Here is an 11285-nt window from a genome sequence, read left to right as displayed (position 1 = left end):
AGTCAAGCACAAGGGACTTCATCCTCGTTGAGTCATTTCCTATAGCTGCTACTGTCTCTGATGGAGACTGAAGCTGTGACCACCCTCCAAGTTCAACAGAGACTTCTAACTACAGCGATGTCAGCCTTGGCTGGTGCTGTCACCTTTAGCTGCTAGTGCTAATAATGGGCCATCAGCAATGCTTGTCATGGCGCTGTTTCCTTCTGTCTCCATCTGACAGTGCTGCAGTGTGCCAGGGTCTCTATTCCAAAGAAGGAGAAATTTCCCAGCAACATCAGAGAGTCAGGCTGTTCCAGAAAGAGGGTGACTTTGGATCTCTGTTACACTGTGTTTGCATATGGGTGTTTACTTAGATTTTGCTCTTAGGGGTTGGCTAGTCATCTGAGAAATGGGGTCACTGGGCCAGAAGAAAATGTAAATCTGAATTACCTGTGATATTTGTGCTAATGGTCTTTTTAGTTAGGTTGTTATTCCCTGGGAGAGTCCTCTGGCCCTCTGATGGCTTCACTCACCAGTATTCCAGGCAGAACAAGATAGATTTCAGTTCTAGTAGTAACCACAATTTAGACTTAAGCTGTTAATTACATACATATTGTTTTAAAAATCAAGATTCTGTTCTTTCTTTCAGAGTCAGAGACTATAAAACTTATTTTAAGCTATTGAAATGTAAATAACTCAAATTCTTGGGCTCAAATTTCATCTGTAATTTCAGATGCCAGAGAGTACCAGATCATATCACACCTGAAATATTATTTGCATAAAGGTACATATATGTTTTCTGATAGAGAATCTCATTCTATTGCTATACATAATGCGTATTTAGAGCTGGCCTAGCAGAGTTAGTATTTAATATTGATTGTGTAGTTGACATGTTCTGGCCTATCAGAGTGGAAAATTGGACAAATTACTGTTTACTGTTAAAATTGACAAATTTACTGTTTCTAAGCAGTTTAAAAATGTGAACTATAACACACAAAGAAAAATTCCAATAATTCATGTATATCTTAAACAATTATTAATAAATATTTTTAATAGAAATAAAACATCACAAATCATAGTGAAAACACTAAAATGAACACGATTCAAGTCCTGAAACAGAACATTACCTGCATTCTAGATGCCCCCTTCAGACCTGCTCCCAAGCACTGCCCAGATCCCTCCCCAAAGATCATTACTCTTCTGGTTTTTAATACCATTGATTAATTTTGCATGTTTAAAAATGTTTTAAATAAACTTTTGACTTAAGACACATACTCAGTAAAGTGCACAAATTTAAAACTTTTATAAAGTGACCAAATCTATGGAAAAAATATGCCAGATGCCCACTCATGCTTCCTTCCAGAAATTCTTCCCCCAACCAGAGTATACCTACTATCCTTACTTCTCACACCATAATTTAACATTGCTAATTTTTGAATTGTATAAAAATGGAATCATATGCTATGTCATATTTTGTGTTTGGCTTCTTTTACTCAACATTATGTTTAATGTTGACTATTGAACATTATGATTCTAACAACATTCATCAACAAGGATGATTTTTTTTTTTATTTTTACAGTAAGAATCATTCTTTTTGATGAACGTTGCTGTAAGTCATTTATTTTTCATCACTGAATAGTATTCCATTCTCTGAATATATCAAAATTCATAGACATTTGGGCTGACAAACATTTGCATTGTTTCTACTTTGGGGTATTGCAAATAATGCTACTGTGATGAATGTTTAGGAATGAGAATAGGAGCTTCAACAGTACTTTGATGAACATTCTTATACTGGTCTTTTTTTTTTTTTTTTTTGCGGTACGCGGGCCTCTCACTGCTGTGACCTCTCCCGCTGCGGAGCACAGGCTCCGGACGTGCAGGCTCAGCGGCCATGGCTCACGGGCCCAGCCGCTCCGTGGCATGTGGGATCCTCCAGGACCGGGACACGAACCTGCTTCCCCTGCATCGGCAGGCGGACCCTCAATCACTGCGCCACCAGGGAAACCCTTATACTGGTCTTTTGATGTGCATACAAACAGAATTCTATTGGTTATATACTGAGTTGGATAATTTCTGTGTCATAAGTCAGACATTTGTTGAACTTTAGTAGCTACTGTCAGTTTTCCAAAGTAGTTGTATAAGTTTTCATTTCCATCAGCAGAATATGATGATTGCTGTTGCTTCACATCCTAGCCAACAATTGGCATTGCTAGTCCTTTTAATTTTCGTGAGAATAGCATTTACTTAATATTCATTTCTTTGGTATTTGTGAGGCCAAGATACATTTTAAAAAATTTTATTTTATTCAATTATAGTTGATTTATAATGTTGTGTTAATTTCTGATGTACAGCAAAGTGATTCAGTTATACGTATATACACTTTATTTCATATTCTTTTCTACTAAGGTTTATCACAGGAGATATATATAGATATATATGTATATCATATGCTATACAGTAGGACTTTGTTGTTTATCCATTCTATATATAACATTTTGCATCTGCTAATCCCAAACTCCCACTCCATCCCTCCCCCACCCTCCTCCCGTTGACAACCACATGTTTGTTCTCTATGTCTGTGAGTCTGTTTCATAGGTAAGTTTGTGTCATATTTTAGATTCCACATATAAGTGATGTCATATGCTATTTATCTTTCTGTTTCTGACTTACTTCACTCAGTATGATAATTTCTAGGTCCATCCATGTTGCTGCAAAAGGAATTATTTTATTCTTTTTTATGGCTGAGTAATATTCTATTGTATATATGTACCACATCCTCTTTATCCATTCATCTGTCAATGGACATTTAGTTTGTTTCCATGTCTTGGCTATTGTGGATAGTGTTGTTGTGAACGTAGGGGTGTATGTATCTTTTTGAATTATAGTTTTATTTGGGTATATGCCCAGGAGTGGGATTGCTGGATCACATGGCAACTCTAGTTTTAGTTTTTTGAAGGAACCTCCATACTGTTTTTCATTGTAGCTGCACCAGTTTACATTCCCACCAACAGAGTAGAAGTTTTCTCTTTTCTCCACACCCTCTCGAGCACTTGTTATTTGTAGACTTTTGAATGATGGCCATTCTGACTGGTGTGAGCCCAGGTTACTTTTTATATGCTTACTGGTCATTTTGAGAAGCCTCTGTTCAAGTCTTTTGCTCATTTCTTTGTTATTGTGTTCTTAATCTTGTTCTTAATGAACACGTCAGCAATAATTTTTCCAATCAGATTCCTCCCAGAATGAAAGAAGCTGAGAACATCCAGCGCTCTGTAGAAGCTGTGGCTCTCAGATGGGCAACTGGCGACTGTGTTTTGGTGCTGCATTCTTCACAGGTATCGCAGGAATCTGACTGACTCACTTGAGCACTTGCTTACGTGTTCTTATGCCACTTTTTGGACTCTTGTTATCATTGACTAGATGACACTGCATTCTTATGCCTGTCCCTTTTGGTACAGGCAAATTCTAAGTAACAAAGTATTGCTCTGGAGAATACTGCCAGGGACTTTATAATTCCAGAAACTCCAACAACTATAAAGAGGACTGGATAAATTGCATTTGGTGGGCTACTTGACAGCAGATTTGCACAAAGGATGCCATGGGCTACGGTGAAATAATGTGTGCTACTTGTGCGAGGCATGCTTGGAATAAAAACACACTAAGCTGTATTCTCAATAATGCAGTGTAGGAAATAACACAGAAGTGAAACGGAATATCTGTCTTGGTCTTTTAGTATACATTCAGTAAAGCATGTTAAAGAATTGCTTTACATTGAGGAAAGCATCTTTTTTTTTTTTTTTTTTTTTGCGGTGCGTGGGGCCTCTCACTGTTGTGGCCTCTCCCGTTGCGGAGCATAGGCTCCGGACGTGCAGGCTCAGCGGCCACGGCTCACGAGCCCAGTCCCTCCGCGGCATGTAGGATTTTCCCAGATCGGGGCACAAACCCGTGTCCCCTGCATCGGCAGGCGGACTCTCAACCACTGCGCCACCAGGGAAGCCCAAGGGAAGCCCAAGGAAAGCGTCTTTTAAAAAGGGTTTTAGAGGCTTTTATGAAATAATATGGGAAGGTTGTATTTGTGTCTAACTACAACAAAATATATTATTATAAGAAATATTTTTTATTATTAAAGCAAAACATATTTAAGAAAGTTATAAAGGAATCCAAAATAAGAAAATAAAAATAATCTATCATTCCAGAAATAATTTAATAGAGCCTTTCCACATTATTATATACAGGATTTTTATATACACCATTTGTGTATACATTATTTTTAATGAGAATATATGGTATTGGAATCTGCTTTTTTGTTGTTCATTTAACAATGTACGGTTAATATTGATGTTAATGAAAATCTTCAATAATAGTCATTTGAATGGCTGCTGCGAATTATTTAGTTTTACTGATGGATTCCAATTATACAGTCATTCCATCACTGATAAGCATTGAAAATTTTTCTTTCTTTTCCACCTCCCTCCCACCTTCTCTCATTGTCTCACTATTTTTGGTATAAGTCCTGTTACAATAAGAATATTAATAGCTATATATGTGATCCATACATGATTATCCTCTCATTCCAAATAACTAGAAATATAAGTAACGGATCAAAGGGTATGTGCCACAGTGCAAAGATCAGCTGGACTCAATAGGGTACCAGCAAAGAGTATCTTTATTCTTTCCACTACTATCCCTTTAAACTTCCATTGTGAACCCATTCTTTTGTTCTACAACTGGATGTGGTATCTTCCCGCACTGGGGCATGAACCCATGTCGCCTGCATTGGGCAGTTTTCATAGCTTTTCATGACCCTCTCAGTTAATAAACAGATCTTTTGTTTGACATTTAAAAGAACTGTCCAAAACTTGGAAGAATTTTATGGTCTAATGTGATTAGGCGTTCCTTCTGGAAGTAATTACCATTACTGATAAGATTCTCCAGCAATTCTCTGATAGACATTAATAAACCTGAGAGCCCCTCCTAAAATTCTAACAGTGTTCAACTTTAGGAAGAACCTAATGTTTAATTAGCTGTTGCATTATATTTTATCCAATCTAACAACTATTATACAGCCATTTTCTCTCTAAAATGTACCTCCCTGAAGAACTATATGAATTGACATGTTCATAAGCCCCTTTGTGGCAAATTTCAAGATAAATTCCAATATGTTCATAATCAATTTGTTTGAGACGATGGCTTAACAAACATTAGAAAGTTCTATCTCAAGACTGACTGGGGTTTATTCAAGGTAGATAAATACAATTTTTTTAAAAAAATTGATCAATGTAGTTGAATAAAACTACATTATGAATAAAAAATAAAGGTCATATAGTCATTTTGAAAGGTACAGAAAAAAATTTGGTCAAATTCAACATATTTATGATGAAAACAAAAAAATACACAAAAACCTTCTTGCAAGTTAGAGTAAATAGAAATAGAAAGAAATTTTCTTAACCTGACAAAGAATATCCATAAATAACCTATAGAAATAAACATACACTGCTGTGAAATATTGAAAATATCCCCTCAAGATTAAAAACAGGATGATGACTCCTCTTTAATTCAATATTTTAATTCAGTCTCTAGCCAATAAGGCTAGAAAAAAAAAAAAAAAAGAAAAGTGTAAGGATAATTAAGAGGGAAATAAAGATGCCATTATGTAGAACAAGATGATTATGTATGTAGAAATTCCAAAATAATTTAAAAAGCTATTAAATTCATAGTAAATTGAGCAATGTGACTATACTGATGATTATAAACAAGAAACAATTGTATGTTTAGGTACCAGCAACATATGTATAGGGAAACAAGTTGTAAGAAAGATATTAGTTATAAGTACATCAAAAAAATCAGACACATAGGAATATATCTAAATAATGATGTGCAATATCTTTTTCCTAAAATCCAAGAACCAATCAACAGAAATGAAATGCCATCTATATAAATTTAAAAATATTTCAGGAGGTCTAGGAAGTCTCATTATGGTAAAGATTTAAATTATTCTCACACAAGTCTAAGATTCAATAAGGTCATGATAAAAAATACTATAAAAATAGTATTTATTTATTTAGAAATCTGTTTATTTATTTTAGAAATCACCAAGTTGAATTTAAAATACATTGGGAAATGCCAATGGCCAAGGATGGCCCAGGCAATCTTGTAAAAAACGAAGCCGAAAGACTTAGTCTATCTATCTAAATTATTGTAGAGCTATAGTAATTCAGAGTGCAGTGGTGGTACACAAATAGACAAACTGATGCAACAGAGTCCCAAAGTAAAATGATATATATATATAGTGACATTATTTGTAAAAGCAATAAAAGGTAAGTGTTTTTAATAAATAGACTAGGCCACTTGACATTCAAATGGGAAAAAAAGATCTTGAATATCAAATGGCCTAATGCACCATACAGAAAAATATTTTTTTCAGATGAATTGCAGATATAATTGTTAAAAGTAAAACAATAAAGATATTAGAGGAAAATGTGATTACCTTCATCATTTTGCTTAAATAGGACAAAAGCACTAACCATTAAAGAAGAAATTCTATTAGAGAACTTGTTTATCAAAATGCATAGTAAGTCTTCTGCTATATTCATGATGGGGTAACTGGATCCAGATTTTCTTCTCCTGCCATAAATAATTAGAATACTGGACAAAATTGTAATAGGTTTTCGAATTCAGAACACAGAACTGTGATCCATGAGACAGGGAAACAAAAGAAGGGAATTGGAGGAATACTCTGGCTATCTGGGTGGAAGCATTTCCTGGATCATGGCACAGGGAGTGGAATCATAAGGAGAGCATGGTGGTCCCCAGGGTTTGAGGAGATGGAGTCCACTTTGGAAAGAATGAGATAGCTGCAAATTGCAAGGAAGGTTACTAGGGAAGATAGAACTGCATGGAGAAAGCTCTAGAAATCCGTATAGGATGCCCTTGATTGTGTTGATGAATACCAAGCCTCATATGTGTAGGGTGAAATGTCATGAGATTGGGAAAAGAACACCAAGGAAGGTATAATCTGAACAGTTCGTAGACCTCAAATAGGGCTGGAAGACACTTTATATTCTAACCAGATAGAATGAATGTAGTCATTCAACATCTGGGGCATTGGGCAAAGATGGTAGAAGGGCCATGCCTCTGTAATGTGGCTACACCCTAGAATAATGGCTTCTCTAGACAAGCTAAGGAAAGATCAAGCAGCTCTGCAATTAATTTTAAAACTTAACAGAACAAATTTTAACACTCTTGAAGACTACAAAATCCAGTCCTCATTAACAAAAATTCACTGTGTCCAAAATTACAAGACATGAAAAGACATGTGAAGAAGAAGAATGTAACCCATTAACAGGAGAAAAATTTGGCAAAAGGAGAAGACAAATGACGAAAATGATGGAATGAGTAGACAAAGACATGAAGAAATCTTCTATAATTATTGTCTATGTGTTCAAGTATTGAAAGGGAAATGAACATAATAAGAAAAAAATAGAAGATAAAACAAAGAAAATATAGGGAAAAGAACATGTAACACAATGAATAAGAAATAACTCAGTGAATGGACTTAAAAGTGGAATAGACATAGAAGTTCATTAGAAAACTTGAAAGTAAAGTAATTAAAAGTATAGGGACTTAGGCAAAAGAAGAAAAAAGACTGAAATTAATGACCAGACATGCTATTAGCGGATGAATTGTGTTCTCCCCACCCCAAATGACATGTTGAAGTACTAACTCCCAACTATAAGGATGTGACCTTATTAGGGTCATTGCAGATGTAATTAGTTAAGTTAAAACGAGGTCACATTAGATTTAGAGTGGGTCTCCAATCAAGTATGATTGATGTCCTTATAAGAAGGAGAAATTTGGACACAGACACCCAAGGAGAATGCCCTGTGAAGATAAAGGCAGAAATTGAGATGATAACATATACAACCCAAAAGGAATGCCAGAAACCTGGAGACAGGCATGTCCTATGCCTCCTCACAGACTTCAGAAGGAACCAGCTCTGCATACATCTTGATCCGGGCTTGTAGCCTGCAGAATTTATGGTCAGACAATAAATTTCTATTGTTTGAACCACCTAGTTTGTGGTACTTTGTTATGGAAGTCCCAGGAAGTTAATATATATGCAAAAAATCCAAAATTTGAAAAAACAAAAAATAAAACTATAATTTGAAAAAGTGGTCAGAAACAAATTCATTCACAGAGCATGCTAGCATTGTGTATGTAACACAGATGGGACTAAAATGTATGCCACAGGAGATATTGACGAAAGGCTGAAGTTGATGCAAATTTTTTAAAAACCTTATTTTTAAAAATATCTATTCTTATGATAAGATCACTGTTTTGAGTACTGTGGTTTTATAATAAGCCTTAAAGTCTGGTAGTGTGAGTCTATCAGTTTTTTAGATGCTTTTTGCTTAGGTTGTTTGCATTTCCATATAAATTTTGTGATAGGCTTGTGAATTTTTATTTAAGAGTTTTCTGAAATCTATATTGATATCCTTGTTTGTTTGTTTGTTTTTGCGGTATGCGGGCCTCTCACTGTTGTGGCCTCTCCCGTTGCAGAGTACAGGCTCCGGACGCGCAGGCTCAGTGGCCATGGCTCACAGGCCCAGCTGCTCCGCGGCATGTGGAACCTTCCCGGACCGGGTCACGAACCCGTGTCCCCTGCATCGGCAGGCGGACTCTCAACCACTGCGCCACCAGGGAAGCCCTAAGTAGGTTTTATTATTAGTATCTTGTATTTGCTGGCTCAAAAACAGCATGATATCACATCCAAGAGGCTTAAATTTAGCTTGAAATACCTTTAAATTACAGCAAGAGGAGCTGTGTAATTCAAATTTTCTCTTTGTGCTTCTCTAGTCTTTAACGGAATTATTATTAAAACGTCTTCCAAGTTTGAGGCATTTCTCAGCAAGTTATTCAGAATGACCATTGTTATCCTTTAACCAGCTCTCATTTGTACTTTATGGGTCAGTGACTAAAATGTACAATGCTCTGTAAGTCAGAGTGACTTCAATATAAAAGATGTTAAGGAAGCAAAATTGCATGCCAAGCAAATCTTTATCTTAATTAGCTACTAGAACTTAAAGAGTTTGCTTCTGTGCCTCAAAAGTAATACAGCTGCATACATAGTGTGTGACCTTTACTGCACTACCCAGTACAGATTTTTTTCCCCCATAGATCACCGGAGATACTGAAATTTTAGAGAAGAAAAATAAACCCTTTTCTTCGATGCAATATATTCTACAGAAGAGTGAAGCGTGTGCATTTCCATCAGAACAGGACTTACCTGCTTTTAACAGTACAACATGGATGCTTAAAATTTGAGGCCACAATTTTCAAATGGCAATCGTTACAGGCAATTCATCTTCATGTAGCAGAAAAAGATGTTCTTGCATCTATATACTCCTGATATTGGCAGGCAATACTACTTTTTCTTTTTTTCGTTGAGAAATCGAGAGGAAGGAAAGTTTCTGAATTTTTACTGAACATTTCCATCTTTATCATTTTAGCTCTGGGAGACAGTGTCACAGTAAAACTACAAAGTATCCCACGAGGCTTTTCTAAGTGAAGTCATTTGACAGAGGTGATTTGCTGCTGACCTCACTTCTCTTGGACATAACAGCAATTGCACTGCCTTTGATCACAACTGTCAAAATACAGTATTCTGTATTATTTGTCCAAGTCTGGCACACCACTGCATGTGGATACATGACTGTTCTTGGAATTTTGAAACATTGCTGACAGAAACTCATACAAGATAATAGGCTAGCAGCAGTGGTAGGGAACATAAGAGGAAAGTTATTCAGTGACTCTACCAAGAGTTTACTGAGAATTTACTATGCATGTGACTATATACAGCCATATGGGGGATACAAAGACAGATTACTTCAGAAAATGATATAAGGGCATAATGATAGATTGTGCCAGTTGAATCCCAAAGAGACTAGTAGCATCGCACTTCTAGAATGCCATTTTAGAGTTCAAATTTTCTGCTTTGGACTGGAGGATGTGTCTTCTGGTGCCTGCCATGTTGCCTCACATGGTCACCATTTTCAAGGGTAGTGACTGTGCTGAATGCTTTCCATTTATTCCATCGAGTGCCACTTTCCACCCCCTTTCCACCCTACTCCACGCCCCAGGATGCTGATTCTAGGCCAGAGATTCCCAGTTCTCTGGATTCAGGTTGTGTTCAGCCAATGAGAAGCACAGACAGGAGAGTGAGGTTAGGCAATGTTTTCTTCAGCCTTCCTTCCAAGTGTTGGCAGCCTCCCTCTACCGGAGGCCAAAATTGCTCTCAGCAATCCTTCTCCAAACCATGCCATTTTCAAGTTCCAAGTTCAAGTCACTGCTTCTTTCTCACCTAGGGATAGCAGCTCTGTCAGTTGTTAGCCTCAGATTAAGCACTATCCCTTTGTAAATCATTCCTTTATTAGACTCTCTTCAAATTCCTCAGTTTCAGTGTGGCATCTTTTCTTACCAGGACTCCAGGTGATGCAGCACCTAAACCTGCAGGTTGGGATGTATCTATAAAGCCCATACTTTCAAATTAGTAGACTTGTAGTATTACAAGTCCAAGGGTCCTATGATAAAGAAGATGCATATATATGACGGTGTGATTTGAGATACTTGGTTCACGACTCTTTGAGTACTTGATAATTGCGGAAAGGAGCCAGGTTGACCTTGTTCACATTTTTCCTAATTAAAAGAGATTCACTGAAAAAGATTGGGATGACAGGCTGACTTCATGTTTCCATTTCTGGGAATGTTTCCTGGTTTATGCAATCACAGTAGGATAAGTGTTTAAAAGAGGCAGTTTGCCATATAAATTTGTAATGATTTTCTGGATTTTAAAGATAGGAGATAAGTTGTGTGTGTGTGTGTGTGTGTGTGTGTGTGTGTGTGTGTGTGTGTGTGTGTGTACAGGGTAGGCAGAGGATTAAAGTTTATCTGAGTTCCATTAGTTGGTATGGAGACATAAAGAACTATTTTAGTAATATGCAGATATATACTGTGTTTTTTGACATCTTGACCAAAATATTTTCCAATTACTGGTGCTATGAGAACAGATTGGACAATCTCTTTTAGCACCAAGTGAAAGGGTGTGAGGATCACCTCTCTTCTTTCTATTTCATTGGTAAAAATAATAAGTTGCTAGAAAGGAAGAAAAAATAATCCAGGAAGGATGTCAAGAAGAGGAAATTTTTGAAGAAAGAAAGCAGTATCAAGACCATCACCGAGAAGTCAGTAACTAGAAAAATTTTAAATTTGTAAAAGAATTATTTTAGGTTCTATACTATTCTGAGTA

The 11285-nt window shown here is 36.4% G+C and overlaps 1 long non-coding RNA gene across 1 annotated transcript; it reads left to right on the top strand.

Moving 5' to 3' along the window:
- The first annotated feature begins 1847 nt into the window (after positions 1 to 1847).
- LOC132597239 (uncharacterized) lies at positions 1848 to 10848 on the top strand. The gene is made up of 3 exons (XR_009563670.1): positions 1848 to 3315; positions 8540 to 8691; positions 9158 to 10848. It is a non-coding gene; the product is annotated as an uncharacterized lncRNA (long non-coding RNA).
- Positions 10849 to 11285: the final 437 nt, after the last annotated feature.

Source organism: Globicephala melas, chromosome 4, assembly GCF_963455315.2.
Source record: "Globicephala melas chromosome 4, mGloMel1.2, whole genome shotgun sequence".
Taxonomy (NCBI): domain Eukaryota; kingdom Metazoa; phylum Chordata; class Mammalia; order Artiodactyla; family Delphinidae; genus Globicephala; species Globicephala melas.
This window is presented reverse-complemented; position numbering and strand designations above follow the sequence as displayed.